We start from the raw sequence: 15,760 nt of genomic DNA on the forward strand, positions 1-15,760 counted from the left end.
CTGCGTGCATCACCCCCTGGTTTCTTCCTGCCTCTCGGAAATCCCTCCCTCTGCCCCCCCCACCTCTGATCTGCTGTCACTATAGATTGGTTTGCATTTTTTAATTTCATATAATGGAATCGTACAGTATACATTTTTTATTTGAGGGGTCTGGCTTCTTTCACTCAGCATAATTATTTTGAGATGCATCCGTGCTGTTGTGTATATCAATAATTCATTTATTTCTGTTGCCAAGTCCTATCCCATCATATGGATGTAACACATACATTGTATTCACCTGTTCGTGGACATTCGGGTTTTTTTTTGTAGTATGGGGCTGTGACAAGCAAGCTGCTGTGAACATTTGTGAACAAGTCTTTGTGTGGACATATGCTTTCATTTCTTTGAAAGGGTAAATACCTAGGAAGCAATGGATTGTATGATAACTAAATGTTTAATTTTTTAAGAAAACTGCTAAACTTTTCCAAAGTGGATGTACCATTTACATCCTCACCAGCAGTGGATGCGTTTCCAATTCACCTACATTCTTGTCAACACTTGGTATGATTAGTCTTAATTTTAACTATTCCAGTGGGGTGTGTGTAGTGTTATTTCATTGTAGATTCAATTTGTATTTCCCTAATGACTAATGATGTTGAGCATCTTTTCATGTACTTTATTTGACAATGTGTATCTTCTTTGGTGGAGTGTCTGTTAAATCTTTTGCTCATATATTTTTTTATTGTGTTGTTTGCCGTCTTCATGTTTAGTTGTAAAAGTTTTTTATACATCCTAGATAAAAATCTTATGTCAGTTATATATCTCACAAATATGTCCCCTTGGTTTATGGCTTACCATTTCCTTTTTGTCACAGCATCTTTTGAAGAGCGGTTTGTTATTTTGGTGAAGTCCAATTTATTGATCAGTTCTTTAAAGTTGGTGAATTTTGTGTCTTGTTTAAGAAGTCTGCCAAGCCAAAAATCACGAAGATTTTTTTCTCCTATGTTTTCTTCTAGAAATCTTATAGTTGTGGCTCTCAGATTTAGATCTTTGTCTATTTTTGAATTAATTTTTTTATGGTAGGGTCAGAGGGCTTGTTTTTGGGTTTATTTTGTGTTTGGTATATGGATCTCTGCTTTTTCCGGCAACCTATATTAAGAAGGTGGGTCATTCCTTCACTGAATTGCCTTTATATTGTTTTGGCAAACCAAATGACCATATATGCATAGGTTTATTTCCTCGATTCTCTGTTCTGTTCCATTATCTATACATGGATCTTTATGCCAATACCACATTGTCTTGGTTACTATAGATTTATAAGTCGTGAAGTCAGAGAGTCTAAGACTTCTAACTCTGTACTTTTTTTTCTAAAAGATTTTACTTTTAAGTAATCTCTGCACCCAATGTGGGGCTCAGACTCACAACCCCAAGGTCAAGAAATCACATGCTCTACGAGCCGGCCAGGCACCCCTAACTTTGTACTTCCTTTTGGAAGTTTTTTAGTTATTAGAGGTCCCTTGCATTTCCCTTTGAATTTCAGAATCAGCTTACCAATGTTTACAAAGAACTTATAAGGATTGTGTTGAATCTATAGAAAAATATGGAGAGAATTGATAATCTTAGCAATATGGAGTCTTCTGACCCAAGCAAACAGTATATATCTTCTCTTATTTATATTCTATTTAATTTCTCTCAGCAGTGTCTTATAATTTTTAGTATATAGGTCTCGCACATCTTTTGTCAAATATATTCCTTAATGTTTCATGTTTTTAGTGCTATTGTAAGTAGTTTTTTTTTTAAAACACTACTGTTCATTGTTTGCTTGCTGGTATATAGAGGTACAGCTGATTTTCTATATGGACCTTGTATACTGAGCCCCTCCCCCCCTTTTAAGAACTCAATTTAACAGAGCAGGAGCCTGGAAATACTGAGGTGCTGGGCATTTGCATGATATGATAAGCATTTAAAGTGGCATCAGCATCTTTCCCTGTTTTAAGGTCAGTAAGTCATTCCAGTAGCAGCCCTGCAGCCTGGCTGTGAAAGGTACAGGAGGGGGGTGGTGTGGTGAATCTGACCCTCCACAGGCAGTGCTCTCCTAGATTTCTGGGGCTATTCTTAAGGCCGGACTAAGTGGGAAAGCAGTGCAGGGCCCCTTTAAGAGACTAGGGACAACCAGCCATCAGGCCACTGCGAAGGCAGCCCGGGAGATAAGATAAGGCCCCCGGGCTGATTTACGCCAGGGTCCTGAGCCACGGTGGCTGGCTGCTGATAGACAAACAGGACCCAGGGGTGATAAGGAGGAGGTGCCAGCTCCTAGACCCAGGCTGGCAAGGGGTGGAGCAACCAGCTCACCCACTAGGACCTGAAAGGAGAAGGGGGTATTAATGGTGGGTGTGCCGGGGAGGGCGACTTGCATCTCCTGTGTATCCTAGAGATTTAACAATCATGTTTTTAAAACCCTAATAGAACTATACTAAAGACCTTCCATGTAGTAAATGTTCAATAAGTATGTTGGTTGAGTTTTTATGTTCTCTTCTACTGATATCTTTATGCTCTAGTACGATGCTCTGATAAGCATCCTAAGGTTTTGAGACTAACCTGGTTTCTTGCTCTAACTAGAAAAATCCTGGCAAGGACTTCCTCCGAAAAGCCCAGAACTGCTCATTTGCACATATCTGCATAGATTTGCATGTGTCCTACAGTAGAATCTTTTATGCTGGATTTAGATTTCCCCAAATCAGAAGCCTATTTTTAAAGGGAGAAAGAGGGGATTTGTCTCTACTTATTCTTGCCCACCTTTCATCTGCATCCTCTAAAGATGCAAAAAAAAAAAAAAAAAACAAACCCCAAAAAACAAAACAACATTTTCTGCAGCTCAGACACATAAAGAAGACCACCTGTGGCCTGGCATCGTTAATGTAGATACAAGCAACCCTTTGCCCGTCAAGGTGTTTCCTTTCTTGGTTTCTCTTCCAATTCCTGGTTCCACTCTCCAAAGTCCCTGAGTGAGGCAGGGAGTCCTGAAGGCAAAGAAACCCTCTAGCTAGACAGCTTGGGAGCGGAAATGCCCAGAAGCCTTCAAGATTGTGCACTGTTACCTGGACAGAGAAGCTGGAGGCTCGGGCATCCACCTGAAAGCCCCTCCCCGCCGTCTCCCATCCCAGGGCTAGGGATGTGCGGACTACCTTTGTCTGTTCTCCCTCCTCCAGGAGTAAATAAAAATATCATCCCCTCCCCCAGATCCCGGCTCCTCTATTGGCCTGCTAGGCAAATATTTCATAATGTGGGGCTCATCCAATTGGGCACCATGCCAGAGCCAAGCGCCTCAGGTTGTGAGTGTGCTCCAATCAGGCGGGGGCAGCCTGGGTGGACTAGAGGGCTCTCGCTCTCCACATGGGAGGCCGGTGTTACTCAGGTGGGATGGCATCACGGTGGGAGTTGCCGCTTTGGCCCAGGACTGGGAAGAGGGGACAGGGCTGTCCATCAGCCAGCTGGAGGCAACCCAGCGCCGAAGGGGTTAAGGCCAGTCCGCCAGTGTGGCTGTTAATGATTGCTACCCACCAGGGACCTGGTAAGTATTAAAGGAAACCTTTTCCCTATTCCTGAGTGTGAAAGGAGTCAGGGCAAGAGCACTTGCAGGGGGACGGCGGAGAAGAGCCGGGGAGTGAGTGGCTATCTGTCGGCCGACTGTTTGGGTGGCTCAGGAACAGGTACGGGACCTAGATACACCCATCCCATCAGCTGGAGCAGGCTTTTGTTGCAACCGGATATAAATTCTCAGCTTGGGGCCAGATTTCGGATCATGCTGTTTATTAGAAGGAAATGCGGAGGGTTGTTTTAGTGCAAGGGGGTGAACCACTTGGCACAGAAGCTGGAGCTACAAACCATTGTCTGCCCTGCCGCTGAGACAATGGTTTTGTGTGGCCACCCTGCATGCACACAAAGCTGGAGCAGCTGCTCTTCCTCCCTCTCTGAGCCATTGTCTCCAGAGAGGGGCTTGGGAGCTCTGGGCAGAAGCGCCATCGGCCTCTTGTGGGCCGATTTCCTGGGACCGGGCAAGAGGGAAGGCAGAGAGGGCCGAGCCAAAGAGGCTGGGATAGCTGTGGCTTGCCTTTCATTCTTTTTACTTAGAGTCAGGTGTGGAGAGGTGCAAGGTAGGAGACGGAACGGGTGGGAGGCGGTGCACGGAGTTGGCAGTAGGAGGAGTGGGGAGGCGGCTCTGAAGTCCTTAAGAAGACCAAAGTTTGTCATTTGGGAGCCAGACAGTCCAGAAAAAGAGGACCAATCTTTTGGGCTCAGGTGTCTCTCGTTCCCTTTCTCTCAACTTCCTATTCAGGTCCCTCCTTCCCTCAGCCTCCAAAACACGAGTGCACTTTGACCCAGGCACCTCCTGACAAGTCATACGCACGCCCGGAATGTGCACCAGAGAGCCTGGGTTTTTGTTTTTGTTTTTTTTTTAAGATTTTTATTATTTATTTATTTATTATTTGAGAGAGAGAGAGAGAGAGAGAGCATGGGGGGGGAGGGTCAGAGGGAGAAGCAGACTCCCCGCTGAGCAGTGGAGCCCGATGCGGGACTCATCCCAGGACTCCAGGATCATGACCTGAGCCGAAGGCAGTCGCTTAACCAACTGAGCCACCCAGGCGCCCTACTGGGTTTTGTTGGAGGGGCACATGGACTTTTTTCAGCTGATGGTGGGGTCTGTGTGTGTGTGTGTGTACTCACACATGCACATGTGACAAAAAAAAAAATGAAAGCCTGATCTGTTTCCAAAGCAGGAAATGTTGACTTGACCCCCACTTGGCCGGGAACGCTTTTGGTCTCCTGCCTCTTTCTTGGGAGGGGAAAATGTTCGATGACATAATGATGATGTTAGGTGACCCTGGAAGGGTCTGTTGGGTAGGAACAGAGAGCTCCCTGTGCCCATCTCGGAGGCAGATTTGAGAGATAAGGCAAATCCAACCCCCTGGTGGCTGCCTCTGGCTGGGCTGCCCACAGGCAAACAGAAACCAGGCACAATACAGGGGAGGGGCCAGGCCCTGGACCCAGCAGGGCCAGATCAAAAGCAGCCAAGTTTCTGGGCATGTGAGCCAAGAAAGGGGGGAAGTACAAATGGGAGGAGCGGGCCACTTGTTGTGTTCTGTCCTGCACTGAGACAGGGAGCCACGAATGGGCACTGGCCCCCTTCCGTGCTCACACTGCCCGTGGAGCAGCACGGCCCAAGTGGCACTCCCAGGCAGGGCGGGCTTCCTGGGCACGCACTCTGCGCAGGTGCCCCGCACGCTCAGAGGGGCTTGCTTTAGTGCTCTGCTGTCGCCATCCTGACATTCTGAATGTTTGAACAAGGGGCCACGTATTTGTATTTTGCACGGGGCGCTGTGAATTATGTAGGTTGTGCTATCCCCCGGGCCCAGCCAGGAGTTGCAACCGCAGCATAGTTGCTCACATGCTCCAGCAGGTGTAGGTGGACTCACCTGTTACTCAAGTCTCACTTACCAAGACTGGCTCCTGTCCTGGCCAGGACCAGCACAGCATCCTTCTCCCTCCCCTCCTCTCCACTCCCCTCCTGAAAGCATTCTGTTCCTCCTTGTTGCAGCTTCTGCCTAGTCTTCCTTAGGGGCTACTGCATGGCAGGGGGACAGGGATGGGGACAGCAGTGTCCCTTACCTGATTCCCTCCTTCCTGTTTCCCTCTTCCCTTTCCTCCACCGGCCTCCTCTTTCCCTTACCTGGGCTCTAGGCTGGGGTCTAGGTTTAGGAGTGCCTCTCCCCTTCCTCAGAGATCTTCCTCCCTTCCCTGAGCCTGGGTGATTAATGAATGCACTCTGGCACCTGCTGCATGTGCTGTTTGCTTAGGAACAGACTGTTTCCCTGCGATTACCACAGGCTCCAGGTCTGGGTGATAGGGCGGGGGTGGGGAGGTACAGGGGAAGGAAGACTCCCACGCCCACTCACTGTCCCTGGTGGCAGTCCTTCTGGCTTTTCCCTGCGTGCTGCTCTTCCTGCTCTAGACCAGAGGACCCTGCAGACCCTGCAGACAGCCTCTTTCCTCTTCTTCCAGCCGGCCTCTGCCAGAGGTTGGCCAATCCTAGAAGGAAAAGGAAGGCAGGGGAGGAACAGGTCCCCCATTCTCCCCTCTTTACCACCTCCCCTCTTCCCATCAGCGGGAGCTGCCATGTAAATTTCCCTCCAATGCCTCCCCAAGCCTGCCCCCAACAGGGCTGTCAGTAACAATATTTTCAAACCTTGAAGGGGAGTCTTGATGCCTATGATTTAAAAATGATGGATTATCCAAATTAATTTTGATGGGGCTTTGAAACGTATCATTTGACTTAAAATTTTTTAACTCTGTTGTTGGTGGCCGCAGAGGCCCTTCTTCTTGGTTTAGCTGAGGACTAGAGGGGCACCTGTATCCCCTGAGGACCCTGAGCACAAATCAGCTGGTGGACAAACTGCATTGGAAGTAAATGTTTCAGAGGGTCAAAAAATATTAGAGCTGGAAAGCAGCTTGCAGAACCTCCAGCCCCGTGCTGTCCAGTAGACTAGACTGTTCCACAACAGTGGGACGTGCTAGAACTGTCCTGTCTGATGTGGTCGCCCTAGTGACTGTGCCCATTGAGCCACACAGCGAGATGTGACTAGCTGAGGAACTGAAATTTTAATTTTATTTCATTGCCATGAATTAAAATGTAAATCGCCACCCATGACTAATGGCTGCTGAATCGGATGGCACCGCTCTGGAAGAACACTACTTGTTTTATGTGATTCCTTTATTTTATTAATAAATATAACCTCAGCTATTTGCTGAAAAATTCTTATGTGCCAGGCATTTTCCTCTGTGCTTTAAATTTGTGATCTTGTTTAACCCAGCAACTCCGGTATCTGTCCGTGTTACAGATGGGGAAACTGAGACCCAGAAAGGTAAAGTGATCGGTACTGGTCAGCCACAGAGACTCCGGACTCCAACACCACTGCTTGTACCCTTTTCCTTAAGGCTAATCCACACGCTGTCCATTCTTTGTCTCCGTGTGACAACTGTCTTCAACAGTTCTCCAAGTCCTTTCCCTTCCAGACCTCACCTTTCCTCCCTGGGATGACAGAGCAGCTCGCTACCGTTGTCCTCGGTCCACAGCGGGGGAAGACGGCAATGACCTTCCCTAGGTCCAGCCGTTTTCTGGCTGGTTCCACTGGTCGCCTGTGTTCCCAGGCTCCCTTTGGATCCTCCCTACAGCAGACAGCAATCTGGGGAGATTCCTCTGCCCTCAGAGCCCTTGGCAAGCTCCCCAAGTACATGGCAAGTTCCAGGCTCCTCACTCCTGGTAGAAGGAGGTGTTCAGAATTTCCCACAATCCATCTGTGTTCCCCGCCCCGCCCCCCCCCCCCCCCCCCCGGCCCCGGGGCAGCTTAGGGGCAGTACTAACACTAGAGCTTTGCCATCCCACCCGCCTGTGTCCCCCTCGCTCATGTGACTCCCTGAGGTAGGGGGGCTCCTTCCCCCAGAAGCAGTTGTCCAGGCTCCTGCTCTTCTGCTCCCATTGATTTAGTGCTCTCCTCATCCCCAGACAAAGCCCCTGCTTCGTAGACTCTTATCAGAGTCGGCTGGCCACTTGGGAGGGGGAGGGAGAGGAGGGGCCGCAGAGCAGATGGAACCTGCCTTCACATCCCCCCAGCAAGAGGGATTGGAAGCTGAGCCCTCCTGCCTCTCTCACTCACAATCCAAATATCCCGAAGCACAGTGGCACATGTCTGCTCCTCCCGCCCCGGGGGGGACCACAGGCCTGCCTCTGCAACCACCCCATCAAACAGCCCTCTGCTCCTGCCGAGTGTCAGGTGTGGGCCCAGGAGGAGCAACAGAGAAGGCCCAGGCGGTAAGCAGCCCTTCCATAGCTCTGCACCTAGACAGACTAACGTTTATGGGTCCCGAGGCCTATAGCCCATGGGGTTCCGAGTGAGAGCGTTTGTGGCTTTCATCCTCATGTTCTTGGAGCTGGTGTCTACCCTCTGAATCATGCAGCAATTTCCCTCTTCTTTCCTGGAGACAAGGAACTCAGGGTGGACAAATAGCAGGAACTTTGGCTTCTCTCTCCTGTGGCTGTAGTTGGAGCAATGGACCTCAGCTTCCCTGACTGGGAAGTGGGCCTTGCCTTCCTCCCAGTGTGAGGACCAGACCACGGGAGCTTAACTTCTTCCCCTTGTTCCATACCCCTTTGTCCACCTGTATTGTCTACTTTGGAAGGCATACTTATGCCCATGGTTTCATTGTGAAAGCGAGGAAGCTGAGGTGCCAAACAACTTGACCCTCACAAATTGCTGGACTGGGAGCTGAGAAGGCATTCGTAGCTTTTGAGGGTGTGGAAGGCGGGACGTCAGCCTGGTTGCATTGCTTTCTGAGCACTTACTTTGCAGAATTCTTTCCCGTGGGGCGGGCTGGGCTGGGTTGGGTGGGGTGAGACTGCTCTCTGAGGGGCACCAGAGCCAAATCTGCTGTGCTCGGAACAAGGACAGCTGGTTCCAATGACCTTGCAGAGGCCCAGAAGCAGACAGCTGGGCCGCCTCAGCTTCTGAAGGGTAGAAGTTTGGGATTCAGCTCAGAGCTGGGAGAGGGGGTAATTCATTATTGCCCTGTCCCTTTGCCTCTTGGGACCCTTGCTGACTGTCGGGAGAAGGCCACTTGGGGGCCGAGGGAGGAGACTGGGGCCTTCCCCTGCCCTCATCTAACTTAGCTGGGGCCACTCAGCAGAGGAGAGGAGGAAAAGGTAGAGCCAGGAATTTAGTCCTTCCTTCATTTCCTTCCCCTCAGCAGGGAGCAGAACCAAAGCCTGAGGGCCAGGAAGGCAAGGCGCCCCAGGGAGCTGGGTTGCCCCAGTTCTCCCTAGTTGGGTCCAGGGTGTGAGACGGGAAAAGCCCCCGTGACCACTTCTGGGCCCCAGAGTCACAGATCTTAACACTTGCAAGGGCCATTGGTGCTCTGAGAGTTCAGGCATGGCCGTGCCAGGAATGACATTCGTCAACCAGAAAGGGCGCCAGCCTGGCCTCTCGGAGGGCCCTGTGGTATCTCCGGATGTCCATGAGGTGGGGGGGCCTGGACGCTGGCCAAGAGGTGGGGCGGAGGGCGCTGGAGAGGCCTGGTGCAACAGCTCTTCACCAACCAATAAGAAGAATTTCAGCATTTTAATAACTGGCATGGTTATGCCGAATACCTGTCCTGGTTATCTTCATTTTGCAGAAGGCAAATGGAATTCCATCAAGTAAAATAGTTTGAAGACAAGCTAATCCAAGCTGGGGTATGGGAGCAGCATGAAGAGTCCCCGTGACGTTGCCCTGAGTGATAGTCACTGTCCCCCCCATGCCCCCACACGCATACACACACACTATGAAGGGTGACCCAGACTACAGAGTACACAACCTGCCTACCCTGCTGTCTGAGGCTACTTTCCAGGCCCAGGGCAGGGGCTAGGGGATGATACAGTAAGAGACCAGGGAAGGACACGGGGTTGCGGGGTGGGGGGAAACCCAGGTCTCGCCCCTGGATTTGTGATTTCCATCCCTTGGCTACTGAGCCAGCTCATTGGCTTCCTATCTGAGGTGGGGGCCGAGCTCTGGGTGAACGTCCCCCAGCATTCCATAACTGGCCAGAAAGGAAGGTAAGGAAAATGACTTGGGACCCTTTGGGGTGGGGCTGGGGGTTGTGAGGACAGGCAGAGTGAGGCAGGAAAGGGGGCGGCCTGAGCCTTACCTCCTGGACGCTCAGCCTAGTGGCCTGGCATTTTAGGACATCCCAAGCTTGCTTGGGGGGGAACACCCTATTCTCGACGTGTTGGGAATTACTGTGGCATGGGAGGGGGGAGGGTGCAAGGGCGGAGAGGAGAGGAGAGAAGTAGTGCAAGTGTGAGACTGGCAGCTGGGTCCCCAGAGCCCGCACAACTGGTACTTTGCTCTGTTGGCGGCACAGGGAAAAGAGAGGCCGCCGCGTGGAGGGGCTCCTTTCCCCCTGCAGATATTGAGGGGGGTCACCAGGGCCTGACCTCCTCTGGCCTCTTCTTGTGTGGCAGCACTAGGCAGGAGGACAGAGGGACTTGGGTGGGGGGGCGGGGGAGAAGTTGGCTAGGGCGGTGAATTTTTCCCTGGGAATGACCAGGAGCGCTCCCGGAATCACGCACGCGCGCACGGTTGGAAATGTCAGCCGAGCTGGTTCTCACTGGGACAGAATGCTGGAGCAGATAAAGCTCCCTGAAACTAATGATGCGATCCAGAGGGGGTGGGGGGGGGCAGGAGCCAAAGTTCTCCTACCTTCCCCTCCTCCATCAGCAGCAGCCGTCCCTGGAGTGCGGACAGTCCCGCTTGGAATCTGCTGGCTGGGGAGGAGAAGGAGGGAGTGTGAGGGCTGGGCCACGGACAGCTCAGCCCAGGTCCTCTCTCCCTGTAATGAGCTGTGATGCCAGAAGCCAGAGCGCTCTCAGGACGGGGAAGGCTCGCCAGGGCTAATTCTCTGTCAGCAGATTCTCAGGAACCATGGAAATGAAGCAGCTTGGTGTCCGCTGATAACCAGGAGGCCCAGAGGGTGGAAGGAGTTGAGCGTATTTTTCTAGTCATTCCATATTGATCACGGTGGGAGCTCCGGGTGTGCGGCCTGGGTGTGTGGATGTACGCGTGTGTATATGTGCGCGTGCGTGGGCCTGCCAGGGGTTGTGAAGACTCGGGCTGAATTTGCTGCTTTTGTGTTTTGTTTTGTTTTGTTTTGTTTTGTTTTGAATATGCTGCTTTTGACTGCGTTGTGCCAGGGAACCCTCCAGATAGAGGCTGATTCTTGGGGAGTGTGTTTGGAGACAAATCAGCACTTGGTGGGCTCTGTGCTGAGGCTGTCGCTAGGACCTAGAGGCTGAGAGTGTCTGGAAGGAGGAAAGCTTGAACTAGACGGGGAGAGTTAACTAGATGGAGAGATGCTTGCGAAGTGGAGAGGATTGGCCTCTGTTCTTTGTAATTTACTGGTCTTGGCACTTCTGGAATGCGGGCCCCCTGCACGTGCATCCCCCACCCCGTATATCGCCTTCTTACCCCGTATACCGCCTTCTTAGGCCTGACACGGTATGGTTTCATTTTCTAGCTCCTGCACCTGGCATAGTTCTTGATTTGTTTTTAAGCAAAATAGTCATAGCCATTATCTCTTACGCATAAAACATTGCAGCTAGGAGCGCCTGGGTGGCTCGAAGGTTAAGCATCTGCCTTCGGCTCAGGTCATGATCTCAGGGTCCTGGGATCGAGCCCCCACTTTGGGCTCCCTGCTCAGTGGGGAGCCTGCTTCTCCCCCTGCTTGTGTTCTCTCTCTGTCTCTGTCAAATAAATAAATAAAATCTTTAAAAAGAAAGAAAAAAGAAAAGAAAGTTTACAGCTATTATTTCATAGAATTAGAAGGTACCTCATTTGCTCATGAGAAAATGAAGAGCCAACGAAGTCAGGTCACACTGCTAATTCATGCTGGGTCTTGGACTGAAAGCCTGGTCTTGCCAAATCTCTTTTTACTGATGGCACTGCCATTGGGGCCACCTTCATAGGTCCAGCGGATACGGTGACCACCTAGTAGGCGACCCAGGACTTTCGGGATGTCCCTGCTCCAACACAAAATCTCCTTTACTGCTTGAGATGCTACCCCTCTTTGGGTGGAATCCAGGAGGTCCTTTTGGAGATGAATTTGTAACCCTTTGTCCCTGAGAAATGGAAGCCTTTGACAATCCCCCCCCTCAAAAAAAAGGAAAGAAGAGAGGAAAAAAAAACTAGTTATCTAGCCTTGTTTTCCTTTTTAACTGTTGTGGGCCTGGGAAGTTCTTCCTGATGTCTAACCTAAAATGAAAATCTATCATGCTGTGCAGTTTAGTGGTGAAGGAAAAGGAACCCAGCTAGACATTCGGTGTGCCTGAACCCTGAGGGTTTCCGAGCGCTCACCAAGCAGGGGAAACCCCTGAGCCTTCATTCCCTACCCCCTTGTGCTGGCTTCACTGGGCGCGGGAGAAGTAATTTAACTTACAACTTAAGCAAAGCCTGTGGGAGGCCCCTGAGCTCAGCTTGAAGAGAAAGGGGATATTTTTGCCTTCTAGAGGAAGAAAACTCATTTTCCCAATGCACCCCCACCCCCTCCTCCTGTGCAGATGAGCTTAATTTTCTTCCCCTCTTAATGAAGATGGATCAAAGCCAAGCTATATATTCAAGGGGGAGCCAGGCAGGGGAGCTGAGTGAGGGGGGGGGAGGGGGCAGAAACAGAGCTTCTCTCATGGAGAGGAAGTAATTAATTTTAAGAGAGAGCAAAGATAGGGAAGCTCTTGGTAATAGAGTGTTGGACTCCAAATGCAGGTGGCTAAAAATTAAGTCAGAGCATGGAGAGTTTCTTTTGTTTGCTCATTCATTCACTCCTTGATTCAACAAATATTTATTAGGCACCCACTGTGCACAGGCAGAGACCTCAAGCTGGCATCAGGAGAGGGCCCAGATCTTCATAACCATAGCAGGGCTCAAGTAATTGGACTGGGACAGGGAGAGGTTGGATCTGGCAACCGAAGCCTCTTGTCACCATTTGCCGAAGTACCACGAAATGGTTGAATGTATCAACCGTTTGGATTTAGGATTCATTGCTTTGTTGACCCCAGCTGCATCCAACCAGCTTGTCCCATCACGGGTTAGGTAATAATGTTGTCCATTTGCTTTTCCATTCACTGATTGCACTGTTCTCTGACTGAGTTCTGACCTCAAGCCAAAAAATTAGATTAGCCCTTCTCCTTTCATTGTCTGTTGTGATATAACAACGGACTATGAAGACAACAGACTGCTTAGTGCTGCAATAAGGAACCACGTTGATCAGAAAGGATTCTGTCATCCAAAGACAGAAATGGAATGATACAGAAAGCCGGAGGGACTGAAATTTGACATCAAAAAAAGCACATCTCGGCAGCAGAAGGTAACAGTGCGTCTGGAGCCTCCCTTGCTAGAACCCTTTATTAGCAGCCAGGGCACTTAATGAGATTGATTGCAGTGAGCTGGCCTGGAGGCAGGGGGATGGCAGACATGACCTTCAGAAGGCACTTGCAGTCCCAGGACCCTAAGACATGGAGGGCATCAGGAAAAAGGGAGATCTGACCATCTTCGGCCCCCGGAGAGTTTGGGGAACTTCGCTGCGATGCAAACCTCCTTGCCCCTGAGCAGATCTGACAGTCGCCAGCTGGGATTTATCATATGGCATCTGGGAAGAGTTTCAGAAGTAAACACATGGTGACCCCCTCTGAGCCTTGTGAGCCGCCCTCTTCCTCGTGAGCTTCAAGAGGACACTTTCGTTCAAGTTCACCTGAGCAAAGAATCCAGGACCTTGCCACCAGCTCTGGCTCCATGACACCCACGCCCATGGGCTCCACGTGCCCCTCAGCTGGACCCCGGGCAGAGGGCCCACCAGCTGGGGCTGTGTCTTAAGGGAGTGTGCTGGGGACGCCGCACAGAAGCCCTGTTCACTGAGCCCCGGCTACACAGAAGTCTGGGCAGGCTAGGAGGCGTGGGGAAAGTTAATCTCAGCTTCTAGGCAGCGGCACGAGTCTGGAGCCTCATGGAACCCTTGTGCCCACACGATCAGAAGGGTCTCTGAGAAGCACGTGGATTGCAGCCCAGGGCCCTGCATGCCGGGCTGGGGGTCGGGAGGCAGGCAAGACTGCTGTCCTGCAGGTTGGGCTGGCTGAGTGTCTGCCGTGCAGATGGGAATGCAGCCCCAGACTGCTCCACCCGCCAGGCTACTCTGTGTCCTCAGCTCCGAGAGGTCGGGCTACCTGGAAGTTGTACACCTGCTCCGCTCACGCCTGCCTCCCCGTGTCAGCATTTTCTCCCCGGGGATCTGAACGGGGACGATATCATCCCTGCTCCCTTATTCTGCCTCCGGCACTCAGACGGCAGCCTTGGGGCTGGATGCTAGGAAGCCACGGGCCCCCCTGGGGCACCTGGGCACCCCCTACCTCCACCCGGGGAGAGCCCCTCCCCCTCCCCCAGCCCCGGAGCCAGCCGTGCCTGCCGCGTGCCCTGGGCTCGGCACCAGCCCCGGGGACTGGAGGACTTACTTCTCAGAGGGATGGTAAGAGCAGGGTGGCTGGCAGGTCCTCTGAGGCTGCCGAACAGGGAACAGAGCTGCCAAAAGGATGTTGAAGTTTCGGGCTGATCGCCGGGTCAGGTAGGGAGCTCTCCTATGGACTGCGAGCTGAGTTCAGTGAGCAGGCTGATTGGCAGCTCATCGGGCGGGGGGCTCAGAGGGGGCGCCATGCCAGCCCTGACCTGGAGAAGGAAGAGGAGTTAGGTCAACGGCTGCTGCATTGCAGTGCTTGTGAAGGGGAAGCTATTTTGAAGTGGGTAGTGCTGGGATGGGGAGAGGACGTCATTTGTAGGTGTTGCTGGGTAGGAGAGTCTGGGGCAGGGAAAAACTCGCTGTACCTTGAGAGACCGGTGCCGGCTGACAGCAGGCTGTGTGTGTGTTTCTGTGTGTGTGTCTGTCTGTCTGTCTGTACCAGTGCTTGCCGGGAAGGTTCCAGCAGTTAGCACAGGGAACATGTAGTGCAGAAGGGGGGCTGGGGGAGGGGGCGTGGGATGTGGGGAGCAGGCGCTCTGTGCCACTGGAAAAAAGCAGAGATGTTGGCACCTTGAGGACCTTATTTTCATAGACTGCTCACCCCCTGGCCCCAGATGGGGGAGAGACAGGGATGGGGGTGACTGGAAACAGCTACCCTTCCTTGCAAAGATCCCCTGCAATTAAGTTGAGGAGAGCATCCCTGTTGGAGGGAGGAGGGAATAAAGTTTGAGAAGTGGGGGAGCAGGTGAGCAACGTGTTGGAGTTGCAACCCAGGCCTGGCAGACACTGGCCAGGTTTAGGGTCCTGGCCGGCAAGCCGGAGCTGCCAAACCCAGGTTTCCATAGACTGTGGGCACTGCCCCGCTAGGCTTCTATCTGCCACAAGCCTTCGGATTTGATCTGAACATGGCTGGTTTGGAAGCTGAAAAAACACCCTTTGATATTATCCTTAGCTTCAACAGACAGCCCAGGGCTTGGGATTCCTGGACTTTTGAAAGGGGGCAACAAAAGGTTACTCGCTCTTGGAGCTGAAGGGACCAAGCTAGGCTCTCTTTCCTCGGGTACCAGCTGATCTGCCCCTTGCCAAGCAACCCTGGCTGTTCATTTTAAGGATGCTCAAGTGGCCTGGTGTTAGGACCCCCAAGCTTGGTATGGCCTCAGCACACTCTGTCCAGGTGCCTGCTTCTTGGGGTGGACTGAGCCTGTCTCACAGTATCTCTCAAGAGGGATGGGTGAAGAGGACCTTAAAACTCATCCAGCCCCCCACTGGCTGAATGCTTGAAGTCTATAACATTTTTGCCAAGTGGTCCCCTGCTTGCAGAATCCACCTCAAGTGGCGGCCATTTGTGGCTTAGACCCATGGCACCAGCGCCCCCCCCCCCCCAAGTTCTATGTGCTACCTTCCTCCCCTCTCTCCCCACAGAGTCACCGGGAAGCTAGCCTGACGTTCAGCCCAGCCAGAGGGCCATGGCAGGACTTCCCAAAGGAGCGTCCATGGCTCTGCTCCCCATCTGCCTCTGCACAGACCCTGCTTCCTGGCAGGCTGTCCTCCCCACAACCCACCCCACTCCCAGGCCACAGCAGTCCTTAATTAGATCTGACTGTTGAGCCGGCACTAACCTCAACGCCTGAAGCCCCTGACGCCTCAGCCACATCTCAGCCCCTTAGACGCAGAAAACCTGGACTCCCGAGTGTAA

General features: G+C 51.9%; 1 protein-coding gene across 3 annotated transcripts in view; it reads left to right on the top strand.

Moving 5' to 3' along the window:
• Positions 1–15,760, top strand: part of PLEKHA6 (pleckstrin homology domain containing A6) — a 137,485-nt gene that overhangs the window by 76,301 nt on the left and 45,424 nt on the right. The gene's annotated exons all lie outside the window — the stretch shown is intronic.

Source organism: Zalophus californianus, chromosome 10, assembly GCF_009762305.2.
Source record: "Zalophus californianus isolate mZalCal1 chromosome 10, mZalCal1.pri.v2, whole genome shotgun sequence".
Lineage (NCBI taxonomy): Eukaryota > Metazoa > Chordata > Mammalia > Carnivora > Otariidae > Zalophus > Zalophus californianus.